The following is a 20,308-nucleotide window of genomic DNA, read 5'->3' on the forward strand; positions in this document are numbered from 1 at the left end:
AATCTGTCTATACATAGTATATAATTCGTATATATAAAATAATTAAATTCTTGTTAAATATTTTGAGGAAAAAGTTTGTAATATTCTCTAGTTTTATCTTCTTTTGTATTATCAATAAGTTATCTAGTTATTTTGCGAAAAATCGCGTCTGAATATTCTTTTTTTTTTTGGTGCGTATCTCACGGCCGATGAATCGATCGTATCTCGTTCACTTTCTCCGGAAAATAAACGCCGAACGTACAACGTGCGCGAGAGGGAAGAAGGGTGAACCGGGCGGCGAGTTCGATTCTCTTTCAACCCCACCACCGGCTTTCCCACGGAATAGCCGCATGCGCCGTAAAAAAGCACGGCCGCTACGAGTTTCGTTTCACTCTTCGGGGTTCGTCTACCCATTGCCCGATAAAAAAGCTCTGCTTGCGCGGCTCTCGTTCGTCACGGACATACTGTTCGTCCGCGGTTCGCGTCTTCATCATCATCGTTGTCGTTTTCGTCGTTAAAATGTCATCGTCGTGGTTATTATTGTCGCCGTCGTGCAAATGCTTCGTCATTATCGATCTTTATTTCGGGAGAAGAAACGAGACGAATGAGGAGATCGAGGAGGAAGAAGAATGCGGCTCGGTTCCGACGGGGAAACGTATGTGAGGAAAGAAGTGTGTCCATACGGGAATGGACGGACGCGGATGCGAGAATGGGATGAGGGGGTGGGGAGGATGGTGAGAGAGTGTTAAGAAGATGAAAATCCGGCGGATTCTCCGCAAGCGGCATCTTTCCGCCCGCCACCTATGCGTGTGTTCCTCTGCGATCGTCGTAACCGACGTCCATGGTGGCTTCCACGTCGGCGATAAGGGTTGCTTCTCGGTGGAAAACCGTGGGGTGAGAACGACGTACAGACCACGCCTCTTGTCTAAGGTTTACCCCCACCGATACGAACTCTCCCCGCACGGTCTCTCCTCGTGCTGGGAACCTAAGATTTTTCCACTTCGTCTCCCCGCCACCCCGCTTTTCCTCCCGTTTACCACCCTCGCCGTCGTTACCCTCTTCGCTTCTTCCCTCTCTCCCTCTCTTTCTGTGTAGCTCGGCCACCCCTCCCGCTCCCTTCATGGTAGGAGCATACCGACCCCCCTTCTTCTATTGATCCGGCACTAAGGTGGTTTCTTGCGCCCTCCCGGAGACCGCTACACGTATCTCGAATGCTGCCCGAAAGCTTCCTCGTATCTTCTTTTTTCTTCATCCCCTACTTCACGCCGCGTAACCTTGAATGTTCTCTGCTGGCGCTTTTTTGCACGTGTCCCGTCTTTTGCCGGGCGCTTTGCATGCGTGATGCAGTACTCGTATATAAAGGTTTTTTTTTATTTTTATTTTTTAATAGAGAATAAATGTTTTTACGTACAACTTGAAAAATCGGTTTTTAGGTGAGAGTGATGAAAACATTTTGCGATTAAATATGCATGTCTTTATATAATTAACTCGTATACTTTTAGTTTACCTTTGACAACTTGATTTCAATTGTGCTATTTAAAAAAAATATACATCGAATATGTCGCAAGATCTTTATATATATTTTGCTTTTGAAATAATAACTCATTTGAAAAATTGTTTAAAGAATTCATATATGAAGCAGTGGTTGCCGTAACTTTAAAAGCAAGTGATGATTCATTTTCCTGCGACATTATTTGCATACGATTTCACGATTTTCTCTTCAGCGAGCGCTTTCTCTTTGGACTGTCGACATTTCAGAATAGATCGCTATAAGATCGCAACGATTACGTAGGATGTTGCATGGTAGTTCCTATAGGTACGCGTATATAATATAACACGGTCTATGTTCTATGGTGAATGAGCATGGGGGGTGGGTCGCGCGGCAGGAGGGAGAACGGAGGCAATGGGGGAGGTGGAGGGCGAGCTTGAGCGGTGCTTTAGCCGGGGGCTGTTAAACACGGCGGGTCTTATCGGTAAAACTGTTCTGTACAGGACTACCACGTTCAGCCATTGGCCGCGAGAGTATCTCTGGCCTTATACTCGTTGTCTGCTAGGTATGCATGCGAGGTACATTACGCGACGTTAATGCCCGCGCGCTAAAATCGTTCGCAGGAAGCGAAGACTCGCTGAAACCCTGTAAACCCTGTCGAGACGTTACTTAAGCTGTCACGCTTGCTCGCATCGAGGTCAGACATTCTGGCTGCGCCAGCATTGGACAACAAAATATCTTTTTGCGTACCAACAAGAGTGAATTTTCACAGAATTTTTAATCGTGAATATGTTAATCGTATCAAAATATTTTTCGTAACTCTCTTTGCAGATAATATATATAGAAGTGGTTATCTTCTACATAAAGTTACATTTTCCGATGCAAAATGTCTTTCGAGATTTTAAATATTATAATATTTCAAAAGAAATATATTAGAATAATTAAATTATTTTGGCGATTTTTTTTCTAGCCATCATTATTTTAAGGACGATTTATGTAATAAAAAGGAGAAAGAATATATATAAAAAACATCTTAACTACAATAAATTTGTCTTCTTGAATTATTTCGATTTTGCATTGTGGAAATCAGTTATCTGTTCGCCCGTTCGACTTTTCGAGCATTTGAAGGAAGTGCTCGATTGTGGAGAACATTTGCACGTTTCCAGTGAAGAAACTTCAACAAGTTTCCTAGGAATTGTTCCAGTTCACACAATTGTTCATGGTGCACAATCAGCTATTCGACATTTTCCTTATCTGGTGTTTGATTGTGATTGAATTTTCTCACGCTTACTATAGAGATGTTCATGAGAGATTCATAGTCAATCGGATTAATTTTTTCAGTTTAATCAATGTCTTTTTTATTCTAATTTTTATAGAGAGAGAGAGAGAGAGAGAAAGAGTATCTTTTACTTTTATTGCTTTATTTTTAATAAGATTTTAGTTCAAAATCATAATTATAAAAATATGAATATAATGTTAAAAAATAGAAAGTTGATTTTAAAATAGTTGAAGAAATCTGACAATTTTTATGTTTTACATGACCTATAAAAAAAGATTTTTTTTTTTGTGTTGCGCATTCGCATTTTATATGCAAACAGCTGTCTTGGACTTTTTTGCGACTTTTGTATTAAATTCTTATCACCTCGCTTATTGATGCGTATCGCTTCGAGTGTTGAGGCGATAGACAGACAAGGCGAATAATGCGAGTGCGAGCGGGCGAGTACATAGGCAGGATCACTTATAAGCCCGGGCTTGTATATATATATGTATTCCTGGGTAGCCTTTCTCGGCATTAGATAGCCGGGCTAAGGCCTTAGAGGTCTCCTGGCAACCAAGCCTATCAAACTATCTTACGGTCTAACCCTTACCAGCCCCTTCCCCGAAACCTTCCTCAAACCCTCCCCCCCCTCTCCCCCCGTCAAAATCTCACTTCGAACCCTTAACGACCGACCCCACGAGAGACACGGCGAAATTGAGAAAATTATCCTGCCCCACGTTATGCGGAGACGATGACCGCGCGGTTCCCGTCGCCCTCTCTCTATCCACCGACACGATCCGACACATAGACAGGAGCTTACGAGCAACGAGCAAGAAGTCCTGCGGGATCGCTGGGGAAACTAAATGGCTGGCGAGTCGGCTGCCATCTTAGTTGCGAATTAAGGAAAGGGTGGCTCGACCCTCGTAGATAGTCGCACCCCTGAAATATACGGGAGGGACAGCCGATGTAATTTGCATCGAAGGGTATGACGCCGCGTCCATTTGTATTCACGTATCAGCTTGTATTTAATATTAGAGAGAAGATACAAAAATAATATAATATATAATAAAAAAATTACGATTTAATACATGAATTATAGATGATTTATGCGATATTGATAGAATTTCTTTTCTATGGAGATATAAAATATTCTAGTATTTAGTTTCGCTGGCTTATTAGTAACCTACCTTTATGTAAATTGAAAGTTATAAGCTTGAAACAGAGTACATTGAAATTGATAAGCGTTAAAGAACATTTTAAAGAGATAAACGTAATTTCGGGAAATTCAGAAAAGCAACTAACGTATAAGTCTTATAGTGATTTATTAATTTCTAGATGGTTATTCTAATCGATAACGATAATTTAAATTATGTTTCGACCGATTGCTTATATTATGATATTTTACACACAAAATTGCTACATACAACAATTGAAACTATAAAATTGAGATAAATATTGAGACAGAATCGATAATTTTTTTTTGAGATAAAATCTAAAAATTTAAGTTTTTATTAAGAATATGTGTCTCTTAAATATATATTCACGTAATGTAAAATTTAATAAAACTCTTTTCATTTCTTACAAACATTAAAAATTAATTTATATTTTTATTGAAACATTTATCTCCTAACGTAAAGAGAATAGAACGAAAATATCTTGGGACAAGCTCTAAAAATGCTAAACTTACGGTGCATGGACGGAAACTGCAGCGAGTTTTGAAATTATGGGCTGCTTATCTCTCAGACTAAAGTTTCCCTCGTACTCAATGATCGTAGTGTTTTCGCGCGCACAATGAGAACGTAGTCGTTAACTCGGCCGGTGCACTCGTTTTGCGATGCCCGTGTGTGGGCGGACGAGCGTGGGCGCGAGTGCGAAGCTGATCGTGGAGGGACGCCGAGGACCAGAAGGGTCGGTCTGTCGTCATTCTTACAAACATTAAAAATTAATTTATATTTTTATTGAAACATTTATCTCCTAACGTAAAGAGAATAGAACGAAAATATCTTGGGACAAGCTCTAAAAATGCTAAACTTACGGTGCATGGACGGAAACTGCAGCGAGTTTTGAAATTATGGGCTGCTTATCTCTCAGACTAAAGTTTCCCTCGTACTCAATGATCGTAGTGTTTTCGCGCGCACAATGAGAACGTAGTCGTTAACTCGGCCGGTGCACTCGTTTTGCGATGCCCGTGTGTGGGCGGACGAGCGTGGGCGCGAGTGCGAAGCTGATCGTGGAGGGACGCCGAGGACCAGAAGGGTCGGTCTGTCGTCATTCTAGTACGGTTACAGTGGGCGCGGAGCTTGACAGAAGTTGTAAACTTTATGGTAAACCGTGGCGGGGCGACGTCGGCCACGGCCGGTAAATGGGAAAGGTGCCGCGCCGTGCAGCACCGTGTGCTTAATCCAATCCGGAGTTTGTTCTTTCGACGATCGACGTAATCACCGGCCGCACGTAGTTTCCAACCTGGCCCGATCCCCCTTTCCACCCTTCCCTTCAACCGACCGACCGACCGACCGACCTAACACTTCGCTCTAAGGTCCCACCTCCGGCGTATGTACCTCGTTTACGAGTGTTTGTCGATGCTTTGGCTTCAGGATCATCGAGGTGGTAATGGACGCTTGCGTTTACTAGTTCTCAAGAAATATCAATGATTTTAGAATTTTGATAGTAAAAAGATTACGTACATCTTTCAGAATTTGAAGAAAATAAAGGAAAGATTTTGCGGGACGAGGACTCTTGAAATAGTCAACCGAAAATTATATTTGACTCATAATATGTACAAGTGAAGAGCTTACTTTTAATCTATATTGTTAAAAAAATGGAAATTATATGATTTACAAAGATTTCTTCATAACTTTAATACGTAATTTCTATTTTTTTAGATTTAAGATGATTTGGAAAAATAAGCCTATCAAGCGTCAAATCGTAATTTAATTTGAAATCGGTTAGCTTTGAATATTCGTTAAAACAAGCTTAATTACTAGGTGAGGGACTGGTAACCTTTAATATCTATGAAATTATTGGATATCAAATGACGGACGGCATGCTGAGTAGCAATTAAATTTGAAGCGATCCATGTCCTATCTGAGAACGATAATCCCTTTCTTGTTATATACTTGATCTTCTTCATTTTATTGATATATTAATTGACATTAATATGGCGTTCATATTTTACCAATGTTGTCTATATTTTATTAATATCAATTAATTTTCATTATCAATTCAATTAATTTTTTGTCACTTTCTAGATTTAATCGCGAAGAAAGAGAGATAATACAATTAATTAAATTATAGTTAATAGAATTGATTATAATTCTTCTCAGAATGACGAAGATTCGAGCTGGATCGCATATCCGGCGTTCCAGAGAGACTCCAGAGACTCTTCATAATATGTACAAGTGAAGAGCTTATTTTTAATCTATATTGTTAAAAAATGGAAATTATATGATTTACAAAGATTTCTTCATAACTTTAATACGTAATTTCTATTTTTTTAGATTTAAGATGATTTGGAAAAATAAGCCTATCAAGCGTCAAATCGTAATTTAATTTGAAATCGGTTAGCTTTGAATATTCGTTAAAACAAGCTTAATTACTAGGTGAGGGACTGGTAACCTTTAATATCTATGAAATTATTGGATATCAAATGACGGACGGCATGCTGAGTAGCAATTAAATTTGAAGCGATCCATGTCCTATCTGAGAACGATAATCCCTTTCTTGTTATATACTTGATCTTCTTCATTTTATTGATATATTAATTGACATTAATATGGCGTTCATATTTTACCAATGTTGTCTATATTTTATTAATATCAATTAATTTTCATTATCAATTCAATTAATTTTTTGTCACTTTCTAGATTTAATCGCGAAGAAAGAGAGATAATACAATTAATTAAATTATAGTTAATAGAATTGATTATAATTCTTCTCAGAATGACGAAGATTCGAGCTGGATCGCATATCCGGCGTTCCAGAGAGACTCCAGAGACTCTTCGCGAATCTCTACGGGGAATCCATTTAGGTACAGCGACAGGCTACCTCCGTTCGGGGTGTTTCGCCCGGGACGCGATTAATTATGAGGCTCCTTTCGGGGCTACGAACCTCGAGGCTTTGAGCTCAGTCGGGAGCGCGGCGCGTGGGATGGGAAGTATAAGATACGTTCAGAACCAACGTAGACACCCGGCTTAGCTTCCTCGAGTATTAGATCAATAATTCTAGCCTCAAACTGGCTCGGTCACGGACGTCGAACGCTCGGATGTAACTCGATATTCCTTCGTCCTGAATATTACTTCATGCTCTCTCTAGAGACGATTTAATAATTCGCAGTAAAATCGGATATGTCGTTCGATAACCGCTATACGCGAATAATACAGTTGGATGCCGAAAGAGAAATGACCGAAATCCAAGAATAGAGTAGGATTTTTTTATACGATATGTGTGTGTGTGTACGTATAAAATATAATAAAAATAAAATAAATATAATATATAAATAAAACAAAAAAAAAACGATTGGCTTACCGTGCTTAGTAGAAACACGTCATGAGAAAATTTAACCTTCCATCGGTGAGACTTTTGAATCAGCGTGCGTGTTGTAGAATGATGAAAGTTGTAGGAACCGCCAAATTATGAATGACTGTTTCTCGAAAAATTACATGATGATGAACTTGATGCGTGACCAAAGGTGCCTTGACTCGATGAGAATCCTTCGGACGTCAGAAAAATGTTTTACGACCCGAAGTGATGTAGCACGCGATGGTAATTTCGACGATCGTAAATTTTGAGAAGTCGTTGGCCGCGACAGAAAAACTTCTTTACGGGCACGAGGGATGCTGCGTGGACCGCAGCATCCCCAATACTGACCGACAGACCCACATTTTCGTCTCTTGAAATACGCGTAACTAGCTCGCGAGTTACCGCACGCGTGCATTTGCGATGCAGAATTTCGTCCTTAGATTTTGAGAACCTGCCACCCCTCTTTTCAGGATCTCGTTTCTTCTCCAGTGAGAGGAGATTACCATTGGTCCAGGCTTAGCGTGAGAACGCGGAGCGGTCAAGTAATGAGATGTGTGATGGGAAGATGCAACAAAACTGGTTTCATTATTGCGGAAATATATGGATAGTTTATTCACTGACGTGACATGTTCTTTACGTGATCTTGAAATAGCGTGTGACAAATTTCTTAATAATAATAATTACTTACCTAGTAAATTTCTTTATATTAACTTAACTTTTCTAACGGCACATATAATGCCACACAAACATTAAAGATTATTCATTATATTTGTGAAATAAAGTTTATCATAATAGTAAATCTCTGTACACAAAATGCACTTCCGCAAAAAAAAAAGAAAAAAAAAATTTATTATGTAATAATTAAAATATAACAAATTTTTATTTATATACAATAAATTAGTTTAAAATATTATATTTTGATATAATGTCCGTTAAACAGTTATATAATTATTTATTATTTATAATTGTTTACTTATATATACATAACGCGCGATTTCATTTGTGTTATTATTTGCGTAATATATTTTTTTGTAATAATTTGTTACTATTCGATTAGGCTCGATATGGCAAGGCGAATATTACCGCTCAAATCACGTATTCGCATTATCATCAACCTGGTCCGACTAGTTTCATCCCCTGGACCTGATATAGGGGATACGTTCTTTCCGCATGGTACTCTTGCATCTCGTAAGATGACCGGTGGTCATCGGTATCGTGAGAAAGCTCCGCACTCTCGAGAGCAGTTCTCAGCGAAACAGGTTTTCAAAAATTTGGTCCAGTGTTGCGTTTTCTCTTCCATCTCGTTTCACTTTGCTAAATTCAATATATTCGAGTTGCACGTATAATATGACAATTTATTAATGTAACATTTAGAATTATATGTTTAATTGAGAAATTAGTATAATACGTATAATATGACGATTTATTAATGTAACATTTAGAATTATATGTTTAATTGAGAAATTAGAATAACAATCATTCTTTATTTTTTTTTTTGTTTTTTATTATCGCAACAAAATTATGACTAGTCAGATATTTGGCAAGATTGAGATACTATATGTTTTCTATAAGTACTTAATTCCGTTAATTAAATTTCTAAAGCAACGATGCGACGTGAAAGCGGTCGTTAATGAAGATCGAAGGGTCACGCTGTCCCTTCCAAATTTTCACCCCGTTTCTTCTCTCTTTCGCGCGTTATGATCCCTCGAGGATTATACGGATCTATCGTTTGCAAAATCGTGTTACTCCACGTCGGTATTTAAGCATCTAAGGGTTCGAGCCGCCGCCGGCTTAGGGACGGTTACATGCCGTAATGTACGTATCATTAATCGAGCGTCAAATAACTTGGCACGAAATGGAGTTCATTCTCACTGGAATTTTCCGTAAAATGAAATCTCTTGTCGTCCCGGTGGAAGCAATGGTTATTTCATACGCACGATTAAATCACGTGTTACATACCATTATGATGTAAACTGCGTACTTAGCATTCTGCAGCGATTTGACACGTTTCTCTTTATTTATTCTTAATATTCTTTTTATCGTTTCATTGACTTTTCCAGTATATTTAATACGATGAATCAGATCGCACATTCATGTCAACATTAACATTGTAGCATATATGTATATATATTTATCGCATTCGGTGGGAACTTGTTCCATGGATTACAGGGCACCGGTAACTTCAATTACGATCGAATATAAATTCTATTTTCAGTTAATGATAGTCACGAGACTCAAGCTATATTTGTGTGGTTTGGAACAGTGATTACAGAGACCGATAATATTCCGTGAATTTCGCGCCATGCGGAGGAAGCTCGAAGACATCTGTACTTCATATGCTGAAAGGTAGCATATCATTGAGATTAATATCCGTATAATTAATAATTTTGAATATATAAATGTATTAACGCAGCATTTATAATTTTTATGGAAAAATATTACTTTTTATAAAAAATATTTCAACTTGTCGCATATGTTTTAACGTCGGATGTGGCTTTCATGTAATTTTGAATTTATACAAGAACAAAAAATATTTTATTTTGCAAAACAATCTTATGCGACTTATCGTTAGAAGAAAATATAGAATCTTTGTAAATTTAATAAAAAAGTAACGTTTCGTGAAAAAGCATTTAATCATGTTGATACAGTTTGTATCAATGAGAATGTACGCGAAGCGTGCGTGTTCTTCTTTTATAATTATAAAGCGTTAGATATATGTACTAGTAAATTGCTCGGATTCTCTTCTTCACTTTCCAATATCGAACCAGTTCGAAACACCATGCACGATCTTTCTAATCGGCGCGACCATGTGACTGCATCCCGCAGAGTCAATCGCCTTCCTCCCGTTCCCCCGTCCACCCCGAGAGAACCGCGTGGTGGATAGCGACGATTGCAAGTCGGCAATTTAATACGAACGCGATAGTGTACGAAGGAGGACCGAATGAAACTCCGAATGAGGCAAATGGGGGAAAGAGAGGAACGGGGGAGAGACCGACCGGTGGAAACGACTGAGAGGGAGGACCGGGATAGTAAGCGGGGGTGGTTGCCAGTAGTGGAGGCCGTGGTGTTTGGAGGTTAGACCGCAGTTACAATATCGCTTGATTAGAAATGTACATAGCGTATATGCGCGCGGGCCGCATATCCAGATGGTGGGTGGACGGGTTGGGTCGGGTCGATGCCTGGGCAACTCCATAGTTTAATGCACGGACCGTGGAACTTGCAATAAGGAAGGGTGAACGGCGAGCGGGTGGTTGGTGGCCGCGGGGCTCTTGTGGAGGATGGAGAAAGAGGAGGAGGGGGAGGGTAGCTCGGCGAGGCGAAGCGGACTTGGGGATGTTGCGCTGGCTAAAGGGGGGAAACAGTGTGGCACGGAGTCTCTCTGTGTGCATACTCGTGCGCACACATCTACGCAAACGATAGTTTTAGTCTGTGGCATAACGCGATCGCGCTACTTGCGGGGGTGGTGGCCATAGGGCCCTCCGGAGGCGAAATGCCCGCGTTGGTCTCGTATACCATCGCATACCTTTGCATTTGAACTTACTCGCGACGCCAATTGGCTCGCAACGTTATCGCCGTCGCCGTCGTCGTCGATTTTCAGCCACCAATGACTCGAGAGAGCTCTCGATGAGACGCATTGTCGATAACGATATGCGTTATTTTCTTGCTTTATGTTGATTGCCAAAAGCAGTTCAACTACACGAACTACACGAACAGCTTTATCATAGTTACTTTTTTTCAGAACTTTGTGTATTGTTAAATAAGAATTATCGCTGAGGAACATATATACACAACATACTCACACACACACACATACTTGAGTCTTAAATTAAAATTATATATATTTATAAAAGGAAGATTATGTATTAATATATCCTCCTCTATAACTTTGTTAAAATTATATATATCTTTAAAAAAAAAAAAAGTTTTCTTTACGGCGACATTTACAAATTTTTGTTTGATAAAAAAATAAAAAAAATGTATAGTTAATTTTTATATATTATATAGTAAATATATACAAAAATTGCTAAGATATATATTTTTTTTTATGGCTTTCTGTTTTTGCACGATAATAATATTGAATTAAAACTTTTTTATATTTCAATTGTAAATTGCAATAAAAAGATATTTTTATTCATACTTTTTTCATCTTAAGGAGAGTGTGATAAATCTGAGATATTTCTGCATCTGTTATCTCTATAAGTCGAGCATGACAAGCTTTTACGAAGGTCATGTTTAAAAAGAGAGATATGCGCAGCTTAAGCCATACTTCTACATTAATAACGAAGGTGACGATCCGTGTTCTCACGGCGCATTTAGCGCTAAATGTAGCCGTATATAATTTTTATCTTACATTAACACTGAATGCGAATACTAAATAAAACTGAGAATTACATTCAGTATTAAATGATGTAGAGACGTACGATATATACATATATACTTTCGTGCGCGAATAAAGATCAAACGAACTGTGATTATCTCAAAAAAAAAAAAAAATAATAATAATAATAAATCGACCGTGCCTTTAATGTCACATTGTTGAGAGTACTTTAACATATCACCGTCCTTTATTATAATTAGTGGTCATTTTGCGACTCGATTGGCAAAGGGGAATGAGATTGTGATAAATATAATTTCGCAAACTCGTAGCTCGGAAACGCGGCAAAGGCGCCTCACGTGTTCATCTATGCGTTATCAAGATAGTTCTGTATTAAAGCTATACCTGGTTTCTAGTTTCTGGGACCGGCTACGCCTAGACTCGGCCGTTGACGCTACCGACGGAGTGCTCGTCCTCGAGGAATATTCAGCCATTCTCCCATTTCCAGCACCGCCTTTCTCGTTTCTCTGCGGCCGCACTCCCCTTACCGCTACCCTCCTCTCTTATCCTCCTTTACCATCTCCTCGATTCGACCAAAGTTTAGAGAGCTCGCGCTTGAGAGGAACGCCGAACGTCACTGCAATATCGCGTAGTGTTCCCGAAGAAGATGGTTGCAACGTTGAACATGATTGCCAAACTCGGAATAGCTTGCTCGTGGTTCGCTGCTCTTCGAATCAATACGAAAAGCGTATGGCAGGTTGAATATAGGTTTCCATATTCTGATCCCAGTTGGTTTCTCGCATGTCTGTACATTTCTTTTAATTTCTGAATATTTTCTTTATTGTAACAATGTCATATTCTTTGAAATTATTGAGAACTACTTAATCTCAATAATTATGTGGCAAATGATCGCGTCATTTAAGAGATTTTATTGCTACGTAAAGATTTAATTTAGTCAAATATTCTTTTGTCATTATAGCTCATAATTACAGAAATTATTCTCGCAATCTCAAATATGTTTTAAAATCTTGAAACGAAAACCAGCAATATTATTTTTTAACTTAGAAGCGCATTCACTTGGTGCAATGAACAAATTTGAAAGACCGATATTGCAAGAAGCTTATATCTGCGACGATGCCGAACGAGTATTTCTGAGAGCAGAGGTGCAAGACAAACGACGTTGTTTCCATGGGGGGATACCGAAAACAGCGGGCTGGACCGGTTCCTAGTAGTTAATTAGCTGAATAATGCAGCGTTAATCTAGTCAAAATTGCATACATCTAGACCACGTGTGTAGTTTCGTTCTGGTAAACTCACGAGTGTGGTTATTCACGCGCGCTCGCGCAATCCACGAGCGTGTGCAAAGTAGGATTCGCTTCGGTTGAACGCAAAGATCATCCCGTTACATATTTCAGGTGCACCATTTGCGCGGATAATTCTTTGTAGCCACGTGCCAATTGAATATTGATAGTCGCAAGAGAACGATTAAATCTGTCTAGATCGCGAAATATGTCATAATTTAAATGGTTAGGTGTCTGCGTCTTTGCTTTCGTCTTGCATTAATAAGTTTGCGACAGAGATAAATTTAGCACGTACACAAAAAAAGAGAGGGTAAACCTTAAGGTTTACCTTGAGTTATATATCCATATATATATTCATATACGTAAAGAAATGACAAAGGTCGTACATACGATAGTGATCTCGAGTAAAGGTCAGTATGTGTTTTACATTATAAAAGCAATCTTATATAGAAAATAATGATGTGGCGTACATCATGCTAAAACTATCGAAGTTTGCAGTTAAGCTCTACGTGTTATTATAATCGACGAAAAAAAAATAAAAATATAATACTTTGTCATATAAAGTTTCTAACTTCATCCAAGTAAAGAGACGTATTAATATCTCAATTAATATATCGATCACAAATAGCGAGAAAATCTGTCTATTAAGAAGTAAATTCCGATACAATATATATTAACATTTTTCTTTAATAGGTTATTTATCGAAATATATTTATTTGCAATCAAAGTCTTTTACTGACAGTATTCTCTTTATTCTCGTTGATTCAATAAAACAGTCAAAAGATCGAGCTGATGAAGCGAAGGGAGAATGTTTGAATGTGTACGAAAATACATGTATCCGTGCGCAAAGCGTACGTAATTTTCTTGCGACTCGGCACGGTAGCTTGGAAAAGGGAGGATAGAGAGAGACAGATCTTCTTTCCTCTTCCCGTCATTCTCCTACCCGTTCCGTAATCGAAAGTAATTATATTAATTGCATCGCGCATCCCCTGGACCGCTACGAGAGGTATTGGCCCGTCGATTAGTTCCACGCAAGTACACGCGCGTGTAAAACGCGTCGTTCACGCAACTTCATAGGTACTGGATCGAGGGGTACCGGACGAGCCAAGTTGCGCAATTAAACGTTAACGAATTAACGTCTCTGCGAGAGACTCTACGGCGAGCGTCGAGTTGTTAAATAAATGTCCGCGGTTGGGCTCGTGTAATTAGAAAGTGCGATCAGCGCAGCGGAGTGTCGCCGTTTCCGTCTAGACGAATTAATTCAGATTCACGACTAATTTTCTGTAAACATGGCGTACAAATTACGTATTTTTCGCTTCGATGTTTTGTTACGTCTTTCTATTTTTTTTTTTTCTACATTATTACACATCTTGCCTTTTATATTTTCAGATGTGGAGGCGCGGTCATCGATGGTCGATTCGCGTGCATGGTGTACATGTAAATAGAATTTATATTTACGGCGCTATAACCGGATCGGGCTAAACTACGGTAAGTATGCATCGCAGGATTAATAAATAACGATACGTTATGGTATGTCGATAACCTTGCACGGTATTGGAATTCTCATGTTCGAGGTCCGCCCATCGAAGAGGGGCAAAATTCTCCCGAAGGTTTCAATGCCCACCACATAGACAACGCCCGTTATTTCCTTATAATTACTCTATTTCCTATCGCGCGCGTACGGTCACGCCGAGGCCTGTAGGACTAAATGGGACTCGATGGGAGAAGACGGTATATATATTGAAACGCGATGCACGATCGGAACCAAGCGATGGAGGGACAGCGAAATGCGGCGGCTCGTCCGAAGATATCGAGGAAATGAATGGGAATGGGCGCCGAGCAAAATTGCACCGCGATAATTACCTATTAACTGCACTGTACCTGGCACCGTTGCTACCGTAAAGAATCACATTCATCTTTGCTCACGTGGATAAATGCCAAAGTGCTTTCTTCGTACTTTATAGTCCGTAAAAGTTGGAAAAATGAGTTATTTGCTACAATTTATGTCATTTAGTAAATGTGCTTTAAATTATCTGATTAATCGAACGGATTATTTAAATTATTATTAAGCGGGATTTCGAGGATTATAATAGATTTTCATTTTCCTTAATCGTTTTATCTATGCTATTTCTATTTCTAAATTAGATAAAATAGGAAATTATTTTTGTACAGTGCAAAATTTAGTCTTTCCTTTTATACTTTTCGTTACTAACGTTAATTAGAAGTTTATAAAATTATGGCTGAGAGACAAGAATTTAGCGGTCAAACTGACCAATTTGGTCGTTCAAGTGTAAATAATTTATACCTTACTACACATAAATTAAACATAGAAGCCTTTGAGAGTCTCGTGTAGCGGGTTCGCATTAGTCAACGAGCATTAATCAATAGACAAGACGGTAATCACAGGAACGTCCGGCAAGTAGGTCGATCGGAGGTTCACCAGAAACCTTTCGATCTTCGTTCGCCGCAGATGGAGATTCCTGGTCGCGCGATGAATGCACGCCTATGTGTATGTGTGCGCGCGCTATCCGGTTGCAGCGGACTGTGTGCAGCAACAGGGGTTACCCACGGCTCTGGCCGATGCTTTCGTCTTTCGAGATAGAGAGACGTTCCTGTGAAGACTGGAAAGCCGCGATCCCCGGTGCAGACCGGCCGAGATGCCTGGGGGTTGATTGATTAGAGGGTACAGTGTAGGAGAGAAACCGGGAGAGTTTCGGGGCGCGGGTTAGTTTGGCATGGGGCTCCTAGGTTATTTGGGGTCGAAGCGGGGTGAGAGGGGGGGAAGTTGGCGCAGAACGACGGCGGCGGCAGCGACGACGGCGGGTGAGTATGGGGAACGGTGTTGGATTCGAGGTAGAAGCAAGGTAAAGGGCGGTGGCGATGGACGGTCGGGCGAAGAAGGGTGGCGGCCCGTCCGGTGTTAGAGAAGGAAGGCTGGAGGCGGTAGTTCGAGGTGCTACAGTTTATAATAGTTGCCGCCGCCCTCGGGCCAACCGACCCTGCCCGCAACTTCCACAGAGTTGCTTAAATCTAACCTCCTCTCACGGGTACGCGGGACGATCAAGTGTGGTCCGCGGCTCGGTCGAAAGAATGTAGGTTACTCGGTCTCGGACGGCCGTCAGAGCGGCATCATTTTTGCGTCGACGAAGCTTCCGCTTGCCCTTGTCGCGATCGTGTGAAAGACAAGCCGGAAAGTAGTCACGGTGGAGAGAAAGAGCACGAACGGCTGCTTCGGGTCGCCAATAGTATATCCGCCGAGCGACAGCGCGCGTGTGCCGTAGATTAGTTTGTAGTTCGTCGTTAAAGAAAAAGCCGAGTTATTAGTTGTGGCTCAGAAGGGTCAGGCAGGAAGATGAGGAGGTCAGGCGGTCCGTGCTCGCGCGCGCAATTTAGCACGAGCTTATCAGATCCGTCGTACTTCGCAATTTATGCTACTTACTTAGACGCGCGCGTAATATCTTTCTTTATATTTATAAGAACAATGATTAATGACTGATAATTCTATTCGCAATTTAAATACAAACTATATTTCGAATCATATCCTTACATTAATTATATATTTTCTGTGACATTAAGTTTATATACATATATGTGAGAAGATATCTTAGACATCGTCTCTTTTCTTTTTTCATCTTCCAATCTAAATTTCAAGAAGATACTTTAATTAATTCGCAATTCGGTTTTCTCTTAACTGAGATAGAGTAATGTAATGATTATAGACTCTCTTCTTTCCGGCTTTCTCTCTTGCGAATTAACTTCGAAAGAAAGAAACTGCTTCAATATACACATGTACACGCACATCTATACAGCACACGATTTCTCGGTCCCGTGACAGCGGCCTCCGTTATAATTCTCCGTTATCTATGGAAATTCTAAACCATACTAAACAACAATATATATCCCAAAACTATGTAATTCCTCGTGCTTGCGCGTACACGGTATGCAATATGCTGCAGCGAGGGCTGCAAACTGGTTGCGGCATTAATTTGTTTTGCGTTGTCTTTTTGATAATTTATGATCTTTTGAATAAAATTTACGCATTAATTTATTTTAGATGCGTCAGATAATAATAACTAGATATTGAAATAATATTTGAAGATATAGTATATGAAAAAATAATGAGAGAAAGTTCTCTGTAAATATATATAATTGTTTGATAGAAAGGGAGATAAGGAAGACATTAATGTTGCATTCATACATTTTTTTGTAGCTATCGATTTTACTGTAGAAAAATCGCAGCGTTTTAAATTTACAATCTTTTTTGCTAAATTTGTTAAGCAATACACAAACTTCTCTTTAAAACTTTAAAATTGTTTTCAGAAGTATTTATATTCGGTCTTGTATAACTACCAATATTAGTTATTATTTACTTTGAATCTGTCCACTTTGGTACGAAAGTTCAATGGCATTTTCAGTGCGAGGATTGTTCGGATGTAACGACGGAAGTAGGAGATGCAATGTAAGTACATCGTGACTCTCGACTAAGAATTCGCGTCTTTTGGAGCTATCCATGCCTTAGGATAGCACATGCCAGTCCGCTATTACTTCCTATAACACTATCTACGCCAGGAAACGCCATTGCTCTCTCGTTCCTATGTGGTCCAGGAACGACGAGGATGATGAGATCTGCAGGCTTGCATCCTGATGAGACTATTAGGATGGCTTGATAAGTCCATAATATTCTGGTCGATGCTGGGCAACGCCGTCGACTCCACCCGGTGTCCTCGCCAAACCACTACCTCCTCCTCCTTTTCCTCCTCCTCTTCCTCTTCCTCCTCTTCCAACCACCTCTCGCCTGGCATCCAACTCCATCCCCTTTCGTCGTCGCCATCCCTTTTACGTGCACGTACGATGCCCGGCTTCGGTCATAGTGACGACAGGATAGGTGACGCTTCCAATTTCCATCGACTTTGTTAACCTCGTACTGTGGTCATTTCTCAGCAGAAGATAACTTCGATCGAACAAAGGACTTTCTGGAAAATCCGATATTTGTCTACGTAGTCAGTGAATTATGGAAGCATATCTTAAGAGTTTGTTGTTTAATATTAGCGATTTTTTTCTAATCACAACACCGTTATGTTAAATGATCGAGCTTTTAATATCATATAACTGTTAGAAATCTACGTGCCATCATATTTTTAATCACGTATTATTTTAAAGGAATTCTATTTTCTATTTATCATGATTCTTTAAAGACCACAAATAATAAATAAGGCATTTATTTATTCTGACATTTTAGCATGATTTATATAGTGAATCTTTTTTACTGCAGTAAAAATTCAATTTTAATTAGTGCTTCGCAATATCAGCAATGTTTCGAAAGCGTTCTCCAGAAGCCAGTCTCAGGGAACCTCGTCTCTTGCAGACAAACGGTCGATGTTGTGCCCTCGAAGCGCCTGAAATTAACTTTGAGCATTACAGATGTCGAGGCGCGCCGCGGCGAGAAGCTAACACCTTGTTAGCCTGACAAATTCGGTCCATTTCTCCTTCCTATCGTCCCTCACAACACTTTCCGTCTCCACCTACGCTTTCTATTCCCGCGACAATATCCTAGCGAGCCTTTACGAGAAATTGAGGAAACTCAGCTTTTAACCCTTTAAATGGATACGCAATTTGTAACTTGCTATAAGAAGCGTTATATTTCGTATCCATAAAGCAAAAAAAAAAAAAAGATCTGTTTTTTGCTTTTCGAATAGGCAATGTGTTACGTTTATCTATTTTGCTAAAATTTAAGCCATCTTTTGTAAAATTAATTGTAGTTTTGTGGTGAGTGTTTCTTCTGTATATGTGAAATAAGAAGAGTGAGTTCAATATATTTCAAACTTTATATAAACGAAATGTATATAATTCTCACAAGGCTTAATATGTACGTTTTGCTCTCTGTATTCGTGATGGCGTTGCTTCTCGCACGTATTTTGCGAGCCGGATGATAATCGACTTCTTACGCCAAATGCCGGAGCTGCCCTCCGTCTTCATCGGTCTCCCGACATTGGCGCGAATGGAATCCCGAGCAGCTGAGAGAGTCGTTGTACGTGCGGAGAGTGTCGAGCATCGTAGGACGCGTCGTCGCTTAATCGGGTCGTACCCTCTGTACTTGCGATCCTATACCTTTATCTCTGTTCAGCCTCCCTTTCTGGACCTCCGCGTCGTCGCGCAATCCATGACGATTGGAAAGTGATACCGAGAATTTCGAGAATTTCACTCGATATTGGACGATTTGCAAAGCACTTCCTTTGTGCCGCAAAGTGGAATGGGTGAAACGAGTGAATGGTATGGAGGGGGCAGATATCGTGGTGACGGATACGATACGATGTAGTCAGCGGTTGCAGGGGATGGCGGGGACGCACCGATGTATTTGCGACGAGGCGGAAGGGTAATACCATTGCATGGCCGAGGAGTGCCAATATCCGGCGTGGGCTCGTCGGCGGCATTTAATTGCGTTACTATTTCATCGCTAGAGTCCACGCCGAGGAGACTTTTCAATTGGGGTCGTAGTTGGTAGAGCAGTCGGTGGAGAAAGCCTTTGGTGGAGTTAGACATGTGTGCGGCGATAAGGATGGAGACTGAAAGCTGGTCCTTATCGAACTCGGGGGACAGGTTTAGTTCAGTTCTCTCGCGTTATTGAATCTGAATATTCGCGATGCTTGATATAAAAAGAATTATTGAACCAAAATTTCCGCAATTTGAGATAAATTATTTATCAAACAATGTTCAATTAGTACACTGAAAATATTGACTGTTCATATTATTATAAAATAACAATATAAAAGAAATTGAAAGAGCTATTATATGCTTATTACTAATTAATATTAATTATTTTGTGTTTTAGGTAAGTCGGTGATTATTATTAAACGACGATAAGCACTTCCAACGCAGAGGTAAGATTATTTAAAGAATATAAGCAATAATTTGTAAGAAATATTAAAATATTGAATATATATTAGCCAATTATATTCGACTTGTTACTTATTTCCTATTTTATGGAAATTGACATTACGCAAGTATATGCAGAAAAAAGTTAAAGTAAAGTAGAACAAAGTAAAATATATCTGAATTCTTTATTTATAAATATGTTGTGATTTTCCATAATTACATTTCTGCAATTACAAATTTTATTTTGCATCAACGTTATTAACGAAATAAGAAATTGTAGTGTCGATTTATGATTAGATATTCTCTTGAATTCTGCATATAGCTTAAGGTTTATAAAAACATTTCTATATCGAGCTCTGTAATTATTATATAAAAATATTTAATATTTTAATTATATATTGTGAATTATTTACCTCGATACAAATATGGCAATTATATTAAAGAGGTTCCTCGTTCCTTCAATGCGTTCCATTTCCTAAATGAAAAATAAAGGTGTGTATCCTGTTTTTGACCGCGATCTATATGTTCCGCCTGCATTTATTCTATCTGCCTGACTCGACACTTTGTGCCGCATC

The 20,308-nt window shown here is 39.5% G+C and overlaps 1 long non-coding RNA gene across 1 annotated transcript; it reads left to right on the forward strand.

Annotated features, from left to right (window-relative positions):
• The first annotated feature begins 221 nt into the window (after positions 1–221).
• LOC115234410 lies at positions 222–20,121 on the forward strand. The gene is made up of 3 exons (XR_003883914.1): positions 222–873; positions 14,250–14,348; positions 19,690–20,121. It is a non-coding gene; the product is annotated as an uncharacterized LOC115234410 (long non-coding RNA).
• The last annotated feature ends 187 nt before the right edge of the window (positions 20,122–20,308 follow it).

The sequence above is a fragment of the Formica exsecta genome, unplaced genomic scaffold (assembly GCF_003651465.1).
Source record: "Formica exsecta isolate Colony F162 unplaced genomic scaffold, ASM365146v1 scaffold2, whole genome shotgun sequence".
In the NCBI taxonomy this organism is placed as follows: Eukaryota; Metazoa; Arthropoda; class Insecta; order Hymenoptera; family Formicidae; genus Formica; species Formica exsecta.